This window comes from Microtus oregoni, unplaced genomic scaffold, assembly GCF_018167655.1.
Source record: "Microtus oregoni isolate MIOR12 unplaced genomic scaffold, Mior012 000040F_ref0000088, whole genome shotgun sequence".
In the NCBI taxonomy this organism is placed as follows: domain Eukaryota; kingdom Metazoa; phylum Chordata; class Mammalia; order Rodentia; family Cricetidae; genus Microtus; species Microtus oregoni.
The window spans coordinates 17,471,686-17,496,492 of record NW_024543207.1 but is presented as its reverse complement, the minus strand read 5'-3'; the positions used below and the strand labels follow the sequence as shown (position 1 = coordinate 17,496,492).

The following is a 24,807-nucleotide window of genomic DNA, read 5'->3' as shown; positions in this document are numbered from 1 at the left end:
AATGTCTATTTCACTGATAGTTACATAATCCCTAGAAAATACTTGTATTTAAGATAACATGGTTTGAAGTCTGATGTGGGAGTGTCATATATCAATCTGTTGATTTCATTGGTTAAGTAATAAACAAACTGCTTGGGCTCATAGCTTAGAACATAGGTGAGTGGAGTAAACAGAACAGAATGCTGGGAAGAAGAGGAAGTGAGGTAAGATGCCTCAGACAGAGACGCCATGCTCCCGTCTCCTGGGCAGACGCAGGGATAGTTCTGCTCTCTGAGGCACACGCAATGAAGCTCCGACCCAGGATGGACGTAGGCTAGAATCTTCCCGGTAAGACCAGTGCTCACTAAGACCGGTGCTCACAGATTATTAGAGATGGGTTGATCGGGATATCAGAATTAGCCAGTAAGGGCTAGAGCTAAAGGGCCAAGCAGTGTTTAAATGAATACAATTTGTGTGTTGTTATTTCGGGGCATAAGCTAGCCATGTAGGCGGCTGGGGTGCTGGGAACGCAGCCCCGCCGCTCCTATTTCTACAGAAGTCCATGTCTGTTATGAGTCAACTTTAATTTCATAAGCCAATCTCCAGCACAGAAACATTTGTTTGACTGAAACGTGTCAAAATACAAAACAGCAGAAAAGACAGGCTGAGGAACCTACTACGTCCAACCCACAGGACCCCCAAGTGAACTGGAGCTCAAGTTCATCTTTTGATCTTTATGACACAGGAAAAATACTCGGGACACTTCCAGGAGAACTTCCAGGGAGCTCTGGAACTTGGAGGCCACATTCAGAGTTGGTGTTAGACAATGCACACGTTGCAGGACACAGGTAAAGGGAAGAAAGTGTGTAACTACAGAGTACTGTAGACACCCTGCCAGGTGTGCAGGGCTACATTTCCTCCCAGGAGCCATTCAGTGTGTCTCCCCTCACAACCCATCCCTAACCCACACGCACATTACACCAACTCATCTCTCCCTTAGGAAACGGGTCCACACTTGGAACACTACAGTCTCTGAAGGAACGGGTGATGTATTTTTATCCTAGTACTTTTCATTCTGTAGTGCCGAGTGACTGACTGCTTGGAGGACGCACAGTCAGAATGGTAAGGGAGTGTTAGGTTGGGATTCAAGCCACTGGGGTGAGGCCGCCATAATCGTTAGAACCCAATCCAAGAAAAAGAAACTAACAGCCAGTACACCTATCTCCCTCGCAGAGCTCTCTGTCCTGGAAACTAAGCCCTTAATGGACTTTTGTCAACTCAAACCATGAGGGCCCAGAAACCCAGCTTGTTCTGGATGTCCCGAGAAATGACAGCAGCCATGTGGTCGCTAGAGAAGCCCAGCTTCAGGCGCAGGCAGTCAGCTGCCCCATCCTGTCCTGGAGGTCCATCCACGTTCCCCATTCCTGAGCTACCCCACAAGCCGCAAGGTGGACACTCGCAGCTGCCCCGTGGGTACACAGCGGCCATTCCTACCACCATCTGAATCTACTTTTCTCAAGCCTAGGTCAGCGCAGCAGGTCCAAGGCAATTTCTTCCTCCAAACCCACCTAGCCGCCCGGCACAGTTCCTCAGACCTGCAGGGCTGCGCTGCACCCTGAACCAGACTCCAGGTCAGAGGTGTAACAGGAACAGACCACTATAAATATTCCCTGTGCGTTGGGGGAAAAATCTTGTGCAGACCGAACGCGGACGTACAGAAGGCAGAGCCACTGTGTGTGACGTCACGGCGAGGGAGACTACATTTCCCACAACTCTGTGCGAAGACATTTGAGGATGTCACAGTGGGGTGATGACAGAATTCTTCAGTTTCAGTCTTATGTATGTATAACAAATTGGTGGATAGAAACAAGCTGTTTCAGATCAGTTCACCCACCGGAAGTCTGCTGCTTATAAAATCTGAGATTCAGAATGTGAGCCGAACTTTGACAGTAGTTTATTAGGTTTTATAGTTACTCCTGTCACTTTTTTATGACTACAAACCTCAGGTCTACTTAATATAGACCTTGCTGGAGCAAAGAAAGTTCGCATTGACTCAGGTTTACTGTAAAATAACGAAGCGAGAAGCTAATGCAGGACTGAGAGGTAACTGTTTCTTGTGAGTTTGAAACCAGTCTTTGTGTCCTGCCTGTCATCCCAGCGGCTCTAGATCTTAACGCAGAAGGAAGCCTCATCCATGGCTAACTCAGACAATTTACAGACACCTCATCTCTAAGTACAAACTACAAACAGGGATAACAGGGAGAGCTAGCTACCTTAGGGGTCAAGCGCTTGCCCAGAATGAGGGAGGCCTTGGCGTAGTCCTACTTCAGATAAATAATCAATTTCTTCTGTATTGACACACTGGGAGCCGTAAGCAGGTGAAACTCCGTAGCCGGAGGAGCAGTTGTGTGTGTGTGTGTGTGTGTACATAGTAATCGTTCTGGGATAGAGTGTGGGTCAGCAGATGAGAGATATTTCAGAATCACTGAACCACTGCCCAGAATTGACTGCGGTGTGGGAGGTCCTTCTGTCTGTGTTGCTTTTATTGGTTAATGAATAAAGAGCTGCTTTGAACCTACAGCAGGGAAGAATAGAGCTAGGCGGGGAAAGCTAGGCCTGTATGCTGGGAGAAAGAACAGCGGAGTCAGAGAGAAGCCATGAGCCTCTGGAGACAGATGTTGGGAACTTTACCCGGTAAGCCACAGCCATGTGGCGATATATAAATTAATAGAAATGGGTTAATATAAGAGTTAGGCAATAAGAAGCTAGAACTGATGGGCCAAGTAGTGATTTAATTAATACTGTGTGATTATTTCGGGGCTCAGCGGCTGAGACCCAACTAATGTGGGAGTGTCATATATCAATCTGTTGATTTCATTGGTTAAGTAATAAACAAACTGTTTGAGCTCATAGCTTAGAACATAGGTGGGTGGAGTAAACAGAACAGAATGCTGGGAGGAAGAAGAAGTGAGGTAAGACGCCTCAGACAGAGACGCCATGCTCCCCTCGCCTGGACAGACGCACGTGATGAAGATCCGACCCAGGATGGACATAGGCTAGAATCTTCCTGGTAAGCGCACCTAGCTGTGCTACATAGAGTATTAGAAATGGGCTAGTCCAGGTGCGAGAGTTAGCCTAGAAGAGGCTAGATAGAAATGGGCCAAGCAGTGTTTAAAAGAATACAGTGTCCGTGTAATTATTTCGGGTAAAGCTAGCCATGCAGGGCGGCCGGGTGCCGGGGACGCAGCCCTGCCGTTCTTATTTCAACACCCAACAAGCAGCCTCCCACTGCACCACTGAGCATCTTTCCGTATGTCCGTGTCTTGTGCACACTTTGATGATTAATTTGTGTAAGAAATTAAATCTTGTTAGAGTTGTGCTAGAAATTGACACACCTTTCCCTGACATTTTTACAAACTCAGGCAAGCTGAAAATCATCTGTTCCCTAAGCACAGGCTTTCCTCCCCTGCACCTCCCTCAAGAGGATGGACACAGCTCCTGGGATCCGAGGGTGCACTGACTCACGGTCCATCATGCATTGCAGTATTCCCCTCACCTTAGGCTTGATTATTCTTTCTTCTCACTGATTCTGACATTGCTCCCATGTGGCAGTGTTTTCAAAGTCAAGAGTTTCTGCCTTGAGCTTCCCTCAGTTTCCCCAAATTAGGAAGCAGAGGTGATGCTTTAGTGAGTAGAAGGACAATCAGAAATACATTTGTGGGAATTACAAATGAGCTCACTGAAATAAAGAAGCTACATAGCCACATGTGACAATGGGATCCCATCTCTCTTCTTCATAATGTTCATTTCTGAACTGGTCAAGCCAGAGACCAAAGTACAAACCTTTATAAAAGAGGGGTACATTGTCATGCAATGGCCCATTGTTCTTCAGAAGTTGTTTCTGAGCTGAGACAAAAGAAAGATCCCACTGTAATTTCAACCACTGTGAGGAATTCATGTCCTCTTTCTGGTTTTATTCTTCCTTGAATGACCGAGCATGAGTTTTATTTACTATACAGCAACATGAATACCAGAATCTGTAATTAGGCAAAAGAGAATGAGTGATACAGATAATTCCATTTTATGGTAAATATTAACAGTCCTGACAGGTAAGTGATCTTTAGAACCATGCAACGTTTACGAATACTTCGTGTACTCCTACGGGCCCACTCAAATGGGAAATCTGCAAACAGGTATTGTGTTTCTGTCAATGTTATTTTAAAGTAACTTGAGAAATTAGTATAGCTTCTGAAAATGACAGAAGTTTCACACCTCTCTCCAACACTCAAAGAACATATTCCCTGAGGTAATGGTCATTAAGAGTCCAGCATATATGGAGTAGACATTGTAGTCACAATGATGCTTAAAGAGATAGAAGACATGTCATCCACAGGCAAGTCACATTTGGTAAAAATTTGTTGTGTGACAATCTTTTTGTACACTGTTAAGATGTGTTGTTCTCATTGGTTTAGAAAAGAACTTAATGGCCAATAGCTAGGCAGGAAGAGGTTAGGCAAGACTTCCAGACAGGGAGAGAGCTCTCTGAGATGAAGAAGGGTGAAGACAACAGGAGATGCTGGGGGATGAACTTGCCATGCTGAAAAAGGTACTTTAGGGCTGGAGAGATGGCTCAGAGGTTAAGAGCACTAGCTGCTCTTCCAGAGGTCCTGAGTTCAATTCCCAGCAACCACATGGTGGCTCACAACCATCTATAATGAGATCTGCTGCCTCTTCTGGTATATATATGTTAACAGAACATTGTATGCATAATAAATAAATCTTTAAAATAAAATAAAATTTAAAAAAATGAAAAAGGTACTTTGCCATGTAGTGGTACATAAAAAATATGGGCCATAGTCTAGTTAGAAGAGCTAACAAGACTAAGCTATGAGCTGAGAATTTAAAATTAATAATTTGCTGCTACTGTGGAGTTGCTGGTGGAATGGAATATCCCACCAACAAAGACTGGATTTAAGAATTCAATACAAAATATTAAATGAAATTTCAATAATTCAAAAGGTGTACAATTAAGTTTGAGAATCATAACTTATACCATTTGAGTTAATCCCATATAACCCAAGCAGACTTCACACACCCCGTGAAGATGAGGATAATCTTGTTCTCCTAATTTTCTTGCTTGTGCCTCCTAAGTGCTAGGATTATGAGCCCAAACCATTTTACCTGGATAATCTTTGTTACTGGTTTTGTTGGTTGAGTAAAGTATCTATTAGTAAGCTGTTTCTAGAGGAACACAACCAATGATGTGAATATATAATCAATATGTTTTATATATCATATATTTAATATATTAATATAAATTAATAATATAAACAATTTATATATTTACCCATAAGTAAAATAGAATCCAAATTGAAAATCCCACAGTGTTTCATAACTTGAAGGATTAAAAGACTCCAGTACATATCTAATGTGACATGCAAGAAGAACTCTTACCCATAAGCTCCTGCAATCTAAAAACCAAGCGACTATTTCCACCACACACTGACACAGAACAAACATGCTATTCTGAATCAGAATAACCAGAACACAGTACAGAAGGTTTAGCCCCACGTCGACAAGGACAAATACACAATCAGATGGCTCTACTTTTTGGGACTTCGGCAGCACTGGTGTTGACATCAAAGGACTCAGTGTGGCCCCGCCCTTCCAGCTTCACCAGGAAGACATATAGCCTGTCTCCCATGCATGCTCCTCATTGCTTGTAGGTTTCCTTAGCAGATCCTGGACTTCCCTCCATCATATAACTGGCTCCCCAATATCTTGGTCAAGGTAATAATTTTGTTTATATAAGAAATGGATCACCACAGTCTTGAGCAAACTACATGATTCCAGCATCCATTACTTGTATTTTTTTCCAGCAATCAAACAATGATGTCACAATAATCTCAAGCAATACCTCCCAATTTTCAACACTCCATATTAACAGGATTTCTCTTATACACTAATTTCCTTCAATTGATTATTATCTAAGGGAGGATGAAATACTTTGCTATATTCTTTGCCTTCATAAATGTTTTCTGATATAACCTCATTTAGTCTTACAAAGTGTATTTGTTGGACAAAGTTAAAAGTTATTGCCGGAGTCATATGTACAAGGTTTCTACATAATATGAATTCACTTGTGGTTAACAAAAATTGGGTTTAAACTAAATGTGTTCCACATGATTTGTATCTGTAGGTTTTCTCAACAAAAAAATTCTTGATATGAAGGTGTGTCAAATAACCTTTTGTTGGAGTTTACAGTAGTTTATCTTAAATATGATTTTCTCATAATTAATTTCATTTTCTCATGTTTCATCTATTTACAGTTTCATTTGCTTTAACAGAATTCCTCTACACTATGGTGTTCAACTGACAATAAAAAAAATCAAGAAACACTTTACCATATTTGAGGAACGGTGGAACTTTTTCCAATGCGATTACTTTAATGTAGAGCTAAGGCTGAACAAAGCTCGGAGCCGTGTGACATTGTCCCAAGGAAGGAGGCTCTGATGATAACTATGGCATAAAGAAGATTGGAAAACCTTGCCACATTCTTTACCCAGTGTGGTTTCTGTTGCTGTGGTAAAAGCCATGATAAGCAACTACACAGGAGAGAAAGGGAGTGATATGGATTGCACTTCATCATTCTTAGAAGCCAGGGCAGAAGAACACAGCTGAAGTCTAGGGCAGCAGGTAAAACAGAAACCATGGTAGAATGCTGTTTTCTGTTATCATCTCCGACTTGGCATTAATCGCAATCTCTTACACCTGGACCACCTGTCCAGGAGTGGCACATCCAAGGTGCACTGGCATCATCTCGTGGTCTAGATTCATCTACATCAGTTAGTATTCATGGTAATGCCCCACAGGCATGCCCTTGGGTCAGGGAGTTCCAGTCATGTACCTGCTTGAGACAATATCACATGTTGTTTATCTGTGTAAGCTTTATCAGAAGCAAAATAGGAATAAGTATCTGCAAATCTTCTTATCAACAAAGATTTTTGGTGGTGATAAAGACCTTACCACATTTCCCACACAAAGAGGGCTTCTATTCAGAATGAAAATTTTTGATATGTTTTATGATATCAAGAAGTAAAAATATTTTATGAACATTTTCACCTCAGTATGAACTACCATGTGTTGAGAAACACTGGTCAGCTTACTAAAGGGTTGGTAACAGTTTCTCACTAGTGGCATTAATGTCCAGTAAGAATTATCAGGTATTTCCAAAGTTCTTATTGAGTACAGACTATCTTGGCACGTTCTTCACACTTGTGTGCTTTCTCTCACAAATGAATTCATCGATGTTGCTTGAGACCAGAAGACTGGTAATAGCTTTTCCCACAATCTTCACACTTGTAACGTTTCTCTCCAGTATGAATTATCCGATGTTTAGAACATGCTGTAGAACTTCGAAAATCCTTGCCACATTCTTTACACCTGTAGGGTTTCTCTCCAGAATGAATTCTTTGATGATCCCTAAAGTTTTTCATGTTGTTGAGCCCTTTGCCACATACTGCACATTTGTAAGGGTTTTCTGCATTGTGAGTTAATTTGTGCTGACATAAGTAGGATTTTGTAGAAAAGGCTTTTCCACATTCTTCACATTCGTGGGGTTTCTCTCCAGAATGTATTATCAAGTGAGTAGAAAGAATCCGGGAAGTCCTAAAAGCTGCACCACACACTTCACAATGGTAGGGTTTCTCTCCTGTATGAATTCTTTGGTGTTCAGAAAGTGATGATGGGCCGGGCGGTGGTGGCGCACGCCTTTAATCCCAGCACTCGGGAGGCAGAGGCAGGCGGATCTCTGTGAGTTCGAGACCAGCCTGGTCTACAAGAGCTAGTTCCAGGACAGGCTCCAAAACCACAGAGAAACCCTGTCTCGAAAAACCAAAAAAAAAAAAAAGTGATGATGGACAGTGGAAGGCCTTGCCACATACTTCACACTTGTAGAGCTTTTCTCCATTATGAATTCTCTTGTGCACAGGAAGCACTGATGGAGCACGGAAGGCCTTGCCACACACTTCACACTGGTAGGGTTTCTCTCCTGTATGAACTCGCTTGTGTTTAGAAAGCAATGATGGACAATGGAAATCCTTGGCACATACTTCACACCTGTAGGGTTTTTCTCCAGTATGAATTCTCTTGTGCACAGAAAGTAATGATGGGAAATGGAAGGCATTTTCACAAACTTCACACTTGCATGGCTTTTCTCCTGTATGAATTCTCTTACGCTTAGAAAGTATTGAAGGATAATGGAAGGCCTTGTCACACACTTCACACTGGTAGGGTTTCACTCCTGTGTGAATTTTCTTGTGTACTGAAAGCAGTGATGGAGCACGGAATGCCTTGTCACATATCTCCCACTTGTAGGGTTTCTCTCCAGTATGGGTTACTTTGTGCTTAGAGAGTAATGATGGAACACGGAAGGCCTTGCCACACACTTCCCACTTACAGGGTGTCTCTTCTGTATGAATTCTCCTGTGTACAGAAAGTACTGATGGAGCATGGAAGGCCTTGTCACATACTTCACATTGGTAGGGTTTCTGTACTGTATAAATTTTCTTGTGTTCTGAAAGTACTGTCGAAAAATGAAAGGCCTTACCATTTACTTGACAATTGAAGGGTTTCTCCTTTGTATGAATTCTCTTGTGTTTATTAAGTACTGACGGACCATGGAAGGCCTTATTACATAAGTCACACTTGTATGGTTTCTCTCCTGAATGAACTCTCTTGTGTTCCCTTAGTAATGCTGGAACACGAAAGGCCTTAGCACATTCTTCACACTTGTAGGGTTTCACTCTTAAATGAATTCTCTGATGCTTACTAAATTTTGATTTCCAATCAAAGGATTTGCCACACGCTTTGCATGTATAACATTTTTTCCCTGGTGAGTAAAAGTGGAGAAATAAATGAAAGGAGAGAAACATCCTTTATATTTACAGTGCTCATTTACAAAAATAGAAATATTTATTCACACTTGCATTATCCTGTGTAAATGATAAGTTATATTCAACTTTCTAAACCTGTTTTTAACAGTCTAATTTATAACATATGATAGCTGTAAATCATGTAACTTTCCACTGAAGGAAGAAGATCATGACAACATATAATATGTAAACAAAGGAATATTAATGGAAGTCAATCATGTAAGGAAGGCATATAATCAACAATTAAAAAATCTTAAACCTTTATTTGTTAAAATACAAATGAAATGCCACTAAATTTCCCCTTTTTGTCTAATTATCCTAATGGAAATCAGTCCCTTAAACAAATATAGAAATCTTATGATTATATAAAAACAAAGTAGTCAAACTTTGAAAATACCTAAATATACTCTCTCATATATATATATGTATGCATACATATCATATATGTATACACTCTCTTGTATATACATATACATATTTGTATATCACACACATATATATGATATACGTATATGCATATATACATATGTATATACACATGTGTATATGCATGTATGTGTATATATATGAGAGAGCATATTTAGGTATTTTCAAAGTATATATGTGTGTGTGTGTGTGTGTGTGTATACTTTTAATATATAGAGATTTGGTCTTTGAAGTTATCAGAGTTAAGTTGCAGAAGAAGCCTGTCCATAATATTAAAAATACATTTCAAGGATTCAAGATAGGAGTTTTATGCATATCTTATGAAGATAATATATCCAAGTTAAAGTTCCTTTAGAAATGGCAGAGTTTGACTGTCACTGAATGAGCCTTAGATCACCCTACACATCTGACAATTATCACCATTTGACAGAAAGAGATCCTTAATAGTGATTTCCACCAGAACACTGTGCACTAATGCTCAGAGAAAGTCTCGTGTTCTACCGCGTCTCTGAATTTCCACTGTCCCCTCATTTCTATATACCTGCTTGCATGGCAGCTACTGCTGCTTGTTTCTTCACATCAGAAGGTTCTTGTCGTTGCTCCAGAAATGTCACCAGGTATGGCTTACAGGATGCAAGACCTGATTTTGGGAAAAGGGAACATCATTGTTAGTAGGTTCTCCTGGGGATAACATGTCCTCTCCAGAACTCAAACAGGACAGGAACCTGGAGGCAAGAGCTGATGACAAGGTCGTGGAGGGGTTCTGCTTACTGCATTTCCATGATTATTTTACTTTTATGATTTTGTTAAAATTCATACATTGTAGAAGTTCATTTCCAATGCCATTTAGATGACCCCACACCACAAGAAAAGGAATAGAAAGAAAAATGAAACATTAATGCTAAAAATATATAGTTGTTTCATAATTAAAAAGAATAAAGGGACATGTTGTGAACAAAGTGAGACACACAAACCCGATAAAATAGCATCTAATTTTGCTGCAGTTAGGCTGACTGTGAGGATGTGCCTGCATTTCTTTTTACTACAGAATACATATCTAGTTCTCACAGAAAAAATAGACTGCATGAGAAATCAAGCCAGCATCTCCCCTCAGAACATAACGAGTTCTATGGAAATGTTTAGCAATAGGAATTACTTAGATGAAGACCAAGACACAGATTTTAAGACTACATAAACTTCATCAAAGACTACAAAGCTTTTAAAAGACATGAAGAAACACCTCAATGTCATTAAAAACTGCACCAGCCTTTCTTGCGCTGCCAACCACCTCCCAAATCATGACACAGAGAATTATTATTAGTTTTTGTTTTTTTTTTTTGTTTTGTTTTGTTTTGAGACAGGGTTTCTCTGTGGTTTTGGAGCCTGTCCTGAACTAGCTCTGTAGACCAGGCTGGCCTCGAACTCACAGAGATCTGCCTGCCTCTGCCTCCCGAGTGCTGGGATTAAAGGCGTGCACCACCACCGCCCAGCTTATTATTAGTTTTGAATGATCAGCCTAGCTTAGGTACTGTTCTATTTAGCTCTCTTAACTTAAATTACCCTGTTTCTTTTTTATCTACCTTTGCCCTAACGGCTTTCCACATTTCTTTCTTTCAGTGCTTCTCTATATCTGACTGGTTGGCAGCAGCCTTACTTTTTGTCTCGGACATCTCCCCCATTCTCTCCTCTTCCTCCTTCTCCTTCCTCCCGCAGAGACTAGATTTCTCCTAATATTTTCTCTGCCCTTCAGCCTCACCTATCCTCCCTCTGCCTAGTTATTGGCCACTTAGCTTTCTATGAGGACAATCAGTTGCCATAGCTAGGCAAGATCAAATAAAACCGACACACCTTTCCATAATTAAGCAAATACAGCATAAACAAAAGTAACACACCTTCACACAGTTTAATAATCCCCCCACATAAACAAAAGTAACACACCTTCACACAGTTTAAGTAATAATCCACGGCATAAACAAAAGTAACATACCTTCACACAGTTTAAGTAATAATCCATGGCATAAACAAAAGTAACACATCTTTGCCTAGTTGTAAAAGTCTACACATTTCTCCATTTTGTCTAAATAAACAGAAGGGTTTTAACATTAACAAAGAAAAACCACATAAAAGAAGAAAAATTATCAAGGAAGGATTACATTTACAATATCTAGTCCATTTATATCTGGCAAATTCCGAGAAAGTACTACATTATTAATCCTCTCTTGGTGAGTCTAAAATTTGTACCCACTTTACCTTCTATCATATATAAGAAAAATTATAACTATAATTGCCCAGTGTTCAACTTCAAAAAAGACCCCAGAAGGATATAATATTACCTGAGTAAACCATAAGCGTATTGCAAACCACTTCTAAACATATAGAAATCTGTCTCCAGCCTACAGATTTAGAACATCTGTCAAACTTTTCTATGAAACGGAAGTTTTATTGTAATGTCCTGCCTTGTTTTGTCAAAGTTCAGCAATCATTTTCCTTTCTGTGCTTGTTGAATTAGGACAGCATACTGTCAGCAGTCAAGGCAAGCACAGTTTCCTGCCTAAACGAAAGCAAACTCCATATAGAATTTCTTCAGTGCCCATTATCTTCTCTGAAGTAAGCTGGTGCTGCCAGAAGCAAATGTTTCTCACTGTCCTGAAAAGTCTCAGGTTATTAAACATCTTAAATGCTATATTCCATAGGTCTTTGAAATGTTGATGATCACCTATCTATCTAATATGTATCTGTTTAAACTTGAAAGCATACCTACCATGACTCCAAGTTTGATTATCATAGGGGACTAACTAGTAACCTGCATTTCTTAAGTATACATCATATTTGTAGATGAGCTGCATAAGTACAATACCCCAAACAAGAATAGAAACTTGAATATATAGTATACCAAAATAGTTTTAAATTTGTATCAACATACCAAAATTCATGACAATGCAAAATATTTGAGGTTAATAGTTGTCTTTATATTCTATATTCCTATAGTCCTCCAAAATGATAACAACCTCCATAACCCACCAAATGACCAAAAACTGCCCACCCAACCACTTGGCAATGTGGGTGTTTTATTCTCTAGAGTATATGGCTTTCTGTTGTCTATGGGCAAAGGCATCTTTTTAGGTAACCTGAAAAAATGAAGATACTGACAAACTGCTGGAAAAACCAGCAATAACATATGTTACCCAGTCTCTGTGCAATGGGAAAGCACAAGGCTTATCTGGAGTCCTGGCTAGATTACTTTGTGAGGCTGGATTATCGCAGACAGCAGTCTTGAAACTGTTCTGCATGCAGAACTCTGAGGAAACTGCATCAGGCCTGCCTGCCAATGCGATCCTGTTCTTTCCAAGCTTCATTCCTTGGCTACTGAGCCCTCCAGACCCAGAAGCACAGGTGGGCTCGGGCAGCAGGGGCGTCCTAGGAGACTGGACACTCACAGAACATGGCTTTGGCGTGGCGCCCTCTCCCCTCTCAAACCCGCACCCAAGTTCAGTGGCCCAGCCTAAGTCAGCACAGCATCTCCAGGTCAGCTTCTCCCGCCTCCCCGCTAAGCAGCCCAAGTCAGCAACCTCCATGCCGGACCCGCCAACTTGCCCAGTCCCTCAGATGTGCATGCCAGTGACTGGGTTCCTGCCAAGTTTTGTTTGCATGAAGTTGTAAGGAAAGAGGCTTGAACACAGGGACAGTCACGGTGTATCAGGCTGTTTTAGTCCTGCGTTCTCAGCACCCGGTGTTAGCTTGTGAGCCCAGCCTTTTTCCAATAATGGTTTACCACGTTTCCTAGTTATTTCCGCTAATACCTGTGAGTTTAAAGCTCAGGTCTACTTAGTGTGGGATTTTACTACTGCGTGAAAATTCACATTGGTCTGTTTTACTTAAAAATAAGGAAGCAGGAAGCTAATGTAGGACTAAGCATCATCTCTTCAAGATGCTTTTTGAAACCATCCTTGGTAATCCTGCTGCTCATACAGCGTCTCAGGTGCTTAAGACAGAAGACTCAGAAAACAAGGCTAACAAGGACAATTTATAGATGCGTTTTATCTAAACACACGGTAGAGAATGGACAGGGTGGGCTAGGCTTAGGGGTAAGAGCTATGCCACTTGACTATAATGAAGGTGGCTTTGGTTTAGTACCCAGTAACAAAAATAAATAATCCTTGTCCTCCTGTGCTTAGACACAGTGTGAGCCAGACGTGGATCAGACTCCAGGGCCGGCATAGGGTTCATATGAATGCTGGAATCCACGCAGTAAAGGACATCGGTCAGGGCCACGGAGATGATTAAAAATCATTGAACGAAGTGAAAATTACCAATCTCTGGTGTTTACTTGCAATGAACTTCCCGAATCCATCTAAAGATCTTTCCACTTTTCTGTAAATTCTGTTTCCACACTTTCACCCATTTGTTTGTCTAATTTAATTTTTGTGTTCACTCTACCTTCCCTCATTTGTGCTAAGCAGAACACTGCGATGATTCCTCCTCGAATACAACGGTGTCAGAAATATATTTTAGGACCATGGATTGCACACACTGTCGTGAAGAAGCTACATGGAATCATGGAGTACTGAGAATATCCATCTCTTTTTGGAAGATTTTGATGCATTTCATGTTTGAGACAAAAATACAAACCCCATCACAAGGAAGATTTAATGTTTTCATTATAGACTTCATGTGAATGAAGACTGTGAAGTTCATAGTCAATTCCTTTATTCCAGACTATGTTTTACCCCGACTCAGAACAACTTCCTCAACTTAGAGAAACTAGATTCAACAAGCAGGGCTTCCACCTGGACATTTGATTGACAAGTCTGTCTAGAATGAGGTCATGTCTGCTCTGTCTTCCTCCCTAGAGCTGCAGTGAAGGCATTGTCAGCAACCTTAAGACTTTCTTAAGAATTTCTGAGCATGGATAGGCTTCCAATATGTGTGTGCATGGGCACTTCTCCCCAGTATTACATCATTTTATTTACAAAGTAAAATCCAATTTGAAAGATTCACAAAGTATTTAACAATTTCTAGAGTAGAAAAGATTCTGTTCCATAGCTAGTCTGAGACACAAGGTAGTTTCTTAACTGTGAGCTCCTAGAAGATAAAAACTGACTACTTCCACCATGCACTGACAGTGAGTTTAGATTTGAGTTTCCTTTCTTTTCATAGGATTCCTCTACAGTTTGCCCTTTATGGTATTTGAATCCTGATAAAAACAAATAAAATATTTATAATATTCTTTGTATCAGTAGGGAATTTCTACACTTTGAATGCTTTAGTGTAGAATTAATGTTGAAGAAACCTCAAAGCCTTGTGATATTATCTCAAGTATGAAGGCTCCGATGATAACTAGTGTATAAAGAAGAGTAGAAAGTCTTCCCATATTGTTTACTTAGTTTTATTTCTTTTGGTGTGATTAACACCATGACCCAAAATTACTTAGGGGGAGAAAAGAGGTTATTTCATTTCACTGTCTACATTTCATCTTCCATGGAAGCCAGGGCCAGGGAACACAGATGAAATATAGAGACAGTAGGTGACATAGAAACCATGGAGAAATGCCACTATCTTCTTACACACACACGACCAGCTCACTAAGAGTGGCACCCACAAAGTGCACTACCATCATCTAGTGGTCTAGAGTCTCTTATGTCAATTTGAATTCATGAAAATGACCCACAGACACGCCCAACGGTCAGTCAGATTCAGAGATTCCCTCAACTGAGGATCCATCAGGTATTGCTTGTCTGTATAAAGTTGAGAGCAGAAGGAAATCTGCATTTGTAGAACATCTCATCAGTGAAGAACCTTTGGTGCTGATGGTTAAAATATTACATGAGAAGTTTCCAAATGATTTGGATGTATAGACTTTTGTGTTGATGATAGTAATATTATTGAAGACTTTCTCATACTTTAGGGTGTGTAGAGTTTCTTACTGGTATAAAGTCTCAGAAAACACTTCTGATAGGAAAGTCAGATAAAGGCCTTGTCATAGTCTTAGCATTTGCAGTACACTATACCTATAAGTACTCTATGACGTGAAAACAGGCATGAGGAACAGCTAAATGCCTGGGCATAGTCTACATTTGCAGAGACTCTTGTACCGTAAGGGCCGGATGATGACTCTTCACAATCATAGGCATGTTGCTAAGCTTCAGAACTTCCTCTTTTTTTGTAAGGTGCCTTCAAAGACATTGGTACATCCTTCACAGTTGTGGTGCTTCTCCTCAGGATAAATTCGATGGTGGTCAGAAAGAAATCATTCAATTAATGAAAAATTCATTACATTCTTTACATGAGCATGGCTGGCTTCCATTCTGTATTCTTTGTGCTGGGTATAGTCTGAAATATTATGAAACTTTACCACATTCCTATCCTTAGGGCTTCTATTCGGAATGAAAAAATTCATATGTTTTGTGGTCTGAAGAAGTGTAAAACATTTAATGAACACCTTAAAATCTTTGCTCTTGACTACAGTTGAACTACCTTTTGTTGAGAAATACTAGAAAGCTACTACAGGGCTGGCAACAATTTTCACACTTGGGACATTTCTCTCCAATGTGAATTTCGGGAGTTTCAGAAGTTCTTTGTAAGTCTCAAAGTCCTGGCACATTCTTCACACCAGTGTGCTTTCTCTCACAGATGATTTCTTTGGTGTTGCTTTAGACCGGAAGACTGGTAAAAGGTTTTGCCACATTCTTCACACTTGTAACATTTCTCTCCGATATGAACGGTCCGATGTCTAGAACGTGCTGTGTATGTTCTGAAGTCTTTGCCACATTCTTTACACTTGTAGGGTTTCTCTCCAGAATGAATTCTTTGATGTTCTTGAAGACTTCGAGAACTGTTGAGCTGTTTGCCACATTCTTCACATCTGTAAAGTTTCACCATACTGTGAAGTAATTTGTGCTTAGTTAGGTATGACTTTGTAGAGAAGGCTTTTCCACACTCCTCACACCTGTATGGTTTCTCTCCATAATGCATTACCAAGTGACTAGATATTTGCCAGGGGGTGCTAAAGACCTCACCACATACTTCACACTTGTAGGGTTTCTTCCCTGTATGAATTCTCTTATGTACAGAACGCAATGATGGAGTATGGAAGGCCTTGCCACACAGTTCGCACTTGTAAGGTTTTTCTCCTGTATGAATTCTCTTGTGTGCAGAAAGTAATGGTGGAGCATGGAAGGCCTTGCCACATTCTTCACACTTGTAGGGTTTCTCTCCTGTATGAATGTTCTTGTGGTTAGAAAGTACTGATGGACAATGGAAGGCCTTGTCACACACTTCACATTTATAGGGTTTTCCCCCTATATGGATTCTTCTGTGTCTAGAAAGTACTGATGGAGCATGGAAGGCCTTGCCACATACGTCACACTTATAGGGTTTCTCTCCCGTATGAATGTTCTTGTGTACAGAAAGTAATGATGGACAATGGAAGGCCTTGCCACACACTTCGCACTTGTAGCGTTTCTCTCCTGTATGGATCCTTTTGTGCACGGAAAATAATGATGGAGAATGAAAGGCTTTGCCACATACTTCACACTTGTAGGGTTTCTCTCCTGTATGAATTCTCTTGTGTATAGAAAGTAATGATGGGAAACAAAAAGACTTGCCACATTCTTCACATGTATAGGGCTTCATTCTTAAATGTATCCTCTGGTGGTTAGGAAGTTGTGAGTTCCAATGAAAGGTTTTACCACATTCTTTAACTGGATATTGTTCATTGCCTGATGAGTAAAGGATGAAAAATGAATGAAAGCCGAGCAAAATTCTCTATTTTTACCATGCTTATTTTTAAAAACAAAACAATTACTCATTATTATAATAAACACATTTATACATAATATATGTATATAAATTATATGTACATGTTATATACATTATAATTATATGTTATAATGTACACACATTATATACATAATTTATACATATTCTAATGCAGAATTTTGTTTTGAAAGGCATGAAAGTTACATTGGATAACTAGATGACTATCATTACAATATTAAATAACATTTTCCAAAGATTTAAGATAGGAAGATTAATGAATATTTTATGAGGAAAATAAATACCCAAGACAATCATATAAAAAATCAGTTCACTAAGAAATGACAGAGCTTTGGAATCACTGTAAAGACAAGTTAATCTCATAGGAGGAGAAGAAGAAAGTGTGGGAAAACTCCGAGCATCATAAACATCTGAGACATGTCCTCCACAGAAAGCAAAGGACAGAAAGGGAGATCGCTAAAAAAAGGAATTCCCCTGAAACCTCATTTCTCAGTTCTAAGGATAAAGCCCAGATTTCTGCTGGACCACTGGCCTCCCACTCTGCTCCCTGACCCCTCATCCCTACACACCTGGCTGCGTGGCGGCAGCTGCTTGTCTCTTCATGTCTGAAGGCTCTTGTTTTTGCTCCAGAAATGTCACCAGGTATGGCTTTGATGAAGCAAGACCTGATTGTGTGAAAAGGGAACAACATTGTTAGTGTGTTCTCCTGGGAATCCCATGTTCTCCCCTGGACTGTGTGCAGAGGGAATGAGAAGACACAATAAACAATCATAGAGGAACAACTCTTCATGTGTTATATAACGGGCACATCAGACTGCTTCAGAGGAATTTAGGATTTGAATGTCTTGAGGTTCTTGGCCCTTAGTTCCAAGGACAACTATTAAAACTGATGAGTGTGAAATTCTCTTTAACATGTACATACCCTGCTCATGCGACTGTTGTAAGCACAAATCCCACCCGACAGTCTACAAAAGTAGCACGTTTCATGCAGACAGTCATTAAGAATTTATCACAAAAGAGATCCTCACCCACGAACACAAGATTGTTGTAAATCTCCAATATCACATCCCTGTACAAATTCCACTGAGCAGGACCCAGACATTCCCACTCCTCTGCAGAGAAATAAATGGCCACATCCCAGAACGACAGCATATCCTGAAATAAAGAACAATAAATGAATACATACACTGCATTTATTAAAACTGTCAGCAATAGCACAAATACCATGAAGAATCATGTGCCTCTGCATACAAATCTAAAGTCATTAAGAATCAGAGGAGAGCTAGAAATGCTTCTGATATAGGTAAGCAATGTCCCTAAAATAAGTCTGATGTAGTATTGTGATGGTATATGGAACTCAGCTTTAAACAAAGTGAAGGCAGAAGAAGATCCTAGAAACTCTCATGGATATTATACTTTAAAGAACCATAAAATGGAGAGTATGTGGATCTATGAATCAGTATGATAGGGCTAGAGATATGGCTCAGTAATTACAAAGATTGATTGATCTTTCAAAGCACCTTGTCTTGATTCCCAGAAGTCACATGATTGCTCAAAATTGTCTGTAACTCCAGTTCCAGAGGCTCAGACAATCTCTTAGACATGGACACTAGCAAAATACCCCCACACAGAAAATAAATAAAGGGCAAAATTTTGAAAAAAAGTATACCTCTAGTGTCCCATGTTTGTATTATAATACAACACCTATTATATACATTTCTCTCAGTAGAGAGCCACGGTGATGGACAAGGTACTTTTCAACATATTATACACAATCATGAATAAGAAATACAATGAAGATGCAGATCTGATGCAGCACCTCTGGGATGAGCTCTGGGATCCTGACCATGTAGAGAATGATGCAAGTAACAATGTAGCCAGTGACATGAATTTGATCAGACAAGAGATAGAAGAATAAATGAAGAATTCATAGACAAATGGAATGACAAATATTTTAATAAGTTTATTATTAGGAAATTTAGAAGCAAGTTTATTCAATGTGAGGAGTTACACTATCCCAAGGCATCCTCAGAGGACCTCATGAGAGAACAGTGGGAAATATGTTTCTCTGTCCCTGTCCAATAGTATACTTGGCTAGGCCAGTCTGACGCAGGATCCAGTGCCATGAGAGAGCCAATCGGGCATTTACTGGGAGATCTAACTCTTCCCCAGCCTGATAGCACAAGCACATCAGGTAGGACCTGATGAGAGCTGGTGCCCGTCTCCGTGAGTACTGATGGCCGGTCTCCTCTGTTGTTGTCAGCCTCTCTCGTGCCTTGCGTCTCTACTCTGTGTTCAGAAATCTAACATTATCCATACCATTTCAAATGACTATATTACATCCTTATGCAGCTGAATAGTATGCCACATTAAACAGGTCGACCACAATTCCCTGATTATTTTACTTTTATGATTTTGTTAAAATTCACACAAATTATAGAAATTCATTTCTAGCCTCCTTTTGATGAATCCAACACTACAGAAAAATGAATATAAAGAAAACTGAAGCATGTGTGTCAAAAGAAGGTAGAGCTGCTTTATAACAGAGAATAAAGGAAACTGCTATGAAGTCAGACACACAAACCTAGTAAAACAACATTTAAGTTTGCCACAGGTAGCCTGACTGCGAGGGTGTGCCTGTGTTTTTCTCCTACAGACCACATGCCTAGTTCTCACGGGAAAAATGAAAGACCAAGCTGACTTCGTCCCCCAAACATTGCACATTCTGTAGAAATGTTTACCAAGAGATGAACAAACCAAGACACAGATTTCAAGGTACAATCATTAACTTCATCAAAGACTACAAAAAAAGTCTAAGGGGGGCTGGAGAGAAGGCTCAGCGGTGAAAGAGCATTGCCTGCTCTTCCAAAGGTCCTGAGTTCAATTCCCAGCAACCACATGGTGGCTCACAACCATCTGTAATGAGGTCTGTTGCCCTCTTCTGGCCTTCAGGCATACACGCAGAAAGAATATAATAAATAAATAAATAAATAAATAAATAAATAAATAAAAAGTCTAAGGAGGACATGAAGACATATCTCAATGCCATTAAAGACAATGTACACAAGGAAGATAAATGTCTGGCTTATGCCAAAGAAAATAAAAACATAAGAATGATAGAAATGACAAAGATAATCCATCATTTGAAGCCGGAATTCAATAAATGGAAATACTGAAGAGAATTCTAGCAGGAATGGAGATGGAATTGAAAAGCCCAGTAATTAAAAAAAACAAAACTCAGAAGAAAGACTTACAAGAGAATGAATCTAGCAGAAGATAGCATGTCAGAACTCACAGATAAAATTGAAGATCTAGATAAAATAAGCTAAAAATATGAAATAATAAGAAGAATAAAAAATCTGCAGGAAGGAAAGATAGGAATTATAAGACAGTATAAAAAGACGAAACCTTCCAATTATTGGCACAGATGAGGAAAAAATCCCCAGGCAAATGCCATACACAAGATCTGCAATAAGATCATAAAAGAAATCTTCCATAAACTAAGGAAAGACACATCCATACAAATATAAGGATTAGACAGAACACTAACTCGACAAGACCAGAAACTATGAGCCTCATGATATACTAAAATCTCTAAGGAAAAGAGCACATTTATTTGGATAACAGCCTGTGGCACATATCAGAGACAGATAATGGGGTTCCAGGTGAAGATCAGAAAAGCAAAGCAGCCAACCACCAGAGAGTCCCTTTACCTCTGCCAAATCTTCAGACCAAAAGGATGAGATCCCGTCTTCACAAATCCTCAAACTCCACACTTGAGTGAGTTCCTGTCTCTTCCCCTTTATATTCCTTTCTCCGCTCAGCCACATCACTCCTATGCCCACCTGCCTAGTGCTGGGATTAAAGGTGTGCGACTCCCAAACACTGGGATTAAAGGTGTGAGCCACCACCACCTGGATCTGTTTTTGGGTGGATTTTGTGTAGCCCAGGATAGCCTTGAACTCACAGAGATCACACTGCCTCTGGGTGTGTGGCACCACTCCCTCGGCTCTAGTGGCTTTGTCCTCTGATCCTCAACCAAGCTTTATTTATTAAAGTACACATAAAATATCACTACAACAGCCAGTCTCTCAATGGAAACTCCGAAAGCCAGAAGAGATTGGAGAAATGCATTCCAAATATGAAAAGACCATAACATCCAAGCTGAGCTACTACCCAAAGCAAAACTCGCTGTCATAGTTGAAGTAGAAAGAACTATACACAATAGAGTATTGAAAAAATTATATCCTACCAACCCATCCACATCTCATTCTTCACAGGAGTGAACGGTATCAAAAGTTCATAAAGAATCACAAAAGAAGCCCACATAGCCATAGCCAGAACAATCTTGAGCAAAAAGAGGGGTACCACTCATGACCGCAAGATATAGTACAGAGCCAAAGTAATAAAAAGGAAAAATGGAACCATCATAGAAAACAAATATGTAGAGCAGACAAATAGAACAAAACTAAATTGTTAAACACGAGCATAGATAACTTCAGCCTTTTAAAGGTTACAAAGATGCCAACAATATCCACTGGAGAAAAGAAAGCATCTTCAACAAGTGTTCCTGAGGAAATAGATTTCCACTTGCAGAAGACTGAAATTACATCTGGATCTATCACTGTATGGGAAAAATAACACCAAACCAACCAATCACCTCACACTGACAGAATGAAACACAGAAGGTAGCTGTAGGGAAGGACACTGTGAACAGGACTTGATTTGCTCCAGAAAAAAAGTTAAGTACAGCTACAGAAATAATAATTGGGTAAAGAGGAAGCCACAGAATAGAAGAATTTTTGCCAGCTATACACATGACCGAGGAGTAAACTCCAGAATATACAAAGAACTAAAAAAAACAGAATCCAAAAACAACAACAATTAAACAAAGGGCCCATTCTCAAAATGGGCCTGAGACCTGAACAGAGCGTACTCAAAAGAGGACCAAAATGTCAGAGAAATATCTCAAAAATTGTTCAGGTACTGAGAGATTAAGGAAACACAAGTCTAAACAACTCTGAGAGTTCATCTTACCACAGTCAGAATGGCAAGGATCAGCAAAACAACTAATATGCAATGCTGGAGAGGGCGTGGAGGAAAGGGAACCTTTATCCACTTTTGCTGGGATTGCAAACTATTAGCCACTCTAGAAATCAGAAAAGAAAAATTCCAAAAAAGTTCAAAAATAAATCTCCTATATGCCCCAACTAAACTACTCTGTAAAAGTTCAAAGATCCAGACAGTTTCCTGGCCATGTTCATCGCTGTTCTATTCATAAGAGCTAGGAAATGGAAATGACATAAATATCCTTCCACTGACAAAACAATAATGAAAATGTGGTACACATCCATTATGGAATACTGTGCAGCTGTAAAGAAAACTGGAATTCACAGGTAAATGGAACTAGAAACGATCACATTGAGGCAACCCAAATCCACAAAGACAAACATTCCATGTCTTTTGTCATCTGAGGCCTCTAGATGGAAATCATGTTTTTCACGTACACTGAAGTAACTGCAGAAACCTGGAATGTAAAAAATGACTTTGTGGGGTGTGTAGTGGGCATAGAGGTCTTTGTCTGCACATATGCACTTGAGGAACCTGAAATCTAAAGTATACAGAGTTCTTCCTTTGAGGGAAGGAATGCAAAACCTGCTTTCTGTCCAGAAGCCTACAGCGGATTCCAAGCCTGCTGACTTGGTTCTATCTGTGTGGCTGCAGCTGATGCTGCCAGAGGCCGTCCTGCAGACCCTTGTAAATTAGTTTATCTCATCCATCCTTCAACCCGTTTTTCTCAGTCAATCTACAGCGACACAAAGAGTATCCCTGTAGTCACATATGTCCTGTACTTAGTTTACGTTATTCCTCAACGCAATTTATGTATACTCTGTTATGCATATGGGCTTGGGTTAATTATCACCAGAAGAATTTTCACTTAATTGTGCATGTGCATAAATGTGTCTAACGTAACGCCCTGGGGGCACACTCCTGACATTTGAACCAACCACCTGCCACTGAATGTTGCTGGGCAGAACTACCTTCTTGCTTTCCCTGCCTAGTTATTTTGCTAGCTATGATGCTCACAAACACCCCTGCAGGGTGCTAGAGACAGAGACAGAGAGAAGACAGGGCGGATGTGACTTCATGAAGGAGGCTGAGAAGAACACTGGGGCACTGATTATGGAGAGACATGACTATGGAGGTTGACAAGTATCCTTGATTCAGTGACAGAAATTTTTAACTCAAAACTGAAAATGATTCAAACCCGGACTTCTAAGGATTATTCCTTTCTTGGTTTTGTTTCTTTCGTTGCCAACTTACCACAAACAAAACAATTGAATACAGTTTTTGATAGAGTCTGCAGGACAAATTGAGACAAACTTTCAACTCCAAACATGTCATTGCATTTACAAACTGTCCTAGACTCACTTCCTGGAATGTTCTGATGGAGAAGGCAGGGTGCTTTTCCCATTTCCCATACAGCTACGATTTTCCCTAAATATCAGCAACATTAAGAAGGAAGTGTCTATTATTTTAAATACGGTTGGAAACTCACTGAAAATTTCAGGAGCTAAAACAAGGTGGTTTGAAGCCTATGTTTCCTAAGAGTGCACTCCAATGTCATCAGCCAGTCTCCAGCGCACAAACACTTGGCTTGACACACACTTGGGCAGTATATGCAAGAGCACATGAGCTAGGGGAGTGGCTGTGGAGGAAAATTACTGAAAAGAAGCTGTGTCTGGCTGAGTGAAAACTCTTGGGAGGAGTCTGTGTCTGCAGAGACTGATGGACCATGTGGAGATTCATTATTGTGGGGAGACTGGGAACTGGGATGTTGCAGGTTCAGAGAGTAATTAGCTTTCCTTGGGCTGGTTTTATCCTTCAGAAACATTCATTTCTTCTATCACTCTGTGGTGGACCAAACAGCTTATGACAATAGATGAAAGAGACTTTCAGAGTCCACTGACTTGGCAGAATGCTAGCTTCCATCTATTCAAAAGCCAACAATGTAACCAGATAGTTTCTTAGGCAGAAAGAATAGGTCCCCCATCTCATAGCACCTGCCAATGTATTTTAAACTTGTCTTGATTAATCACAGTCTTTGTTCTGAAAACCTATGAAACTGTTTCCACATTGGAACAAGTTATTTGGGATAACGAAACTCTACATCCCAAGGACATGGACACCCAAATGACTCCAGACGAAGCTATCCCGTTTTCTCGCTAAGACTAGAGTGGCAGTTTTCCCATGAACAGGACGCTTCTATAGGCAATCCAAAGAACCCTTAGTGGGCTACAGTCTTCCAAATTTATCTCTTATTGTCTTCAGCCCACCACGAAAACTTTGGCAAATCTTTCTAGACCCATTTGAGGAGCATCAGTGGACCTGGATGCCACATTGAGGGACTGAGGGTGTTTACTGAGTGCAAACAATGCAGATAAAAGAAAGAGACAGAAAGGCACGTAATGCGAGGACAATGTACAGCGCCTGCCAGAGGAGCAGGGCCGTTCCCCCACCCCTTACCCAGACATTCAAGCCTCCTCCTGTCAATCATGAGGCCCATTTCTCTCATCACATCACGTCCTCCCTCATATCTGAAAAGGAGTCCAAACTTCTGATGTCACCCAGTCTCAAGCGATACTGATGCAGCACTATTGTCGAGTCTCTTCCACTCTGCAGTGTAAACTCT

The 24,807-nt window shown here is 40.3% G+C and overlaps 1 pseudogene; it reads right to left on the bottom strand.

Moving 5' to 3' along the window:
- Window positions 1-24,807, bottom strand: part of LOC121433626 — a 77,477-nt pseudogene that overhangs the window by 22,040 nt on the left and 30,630 nt on the right.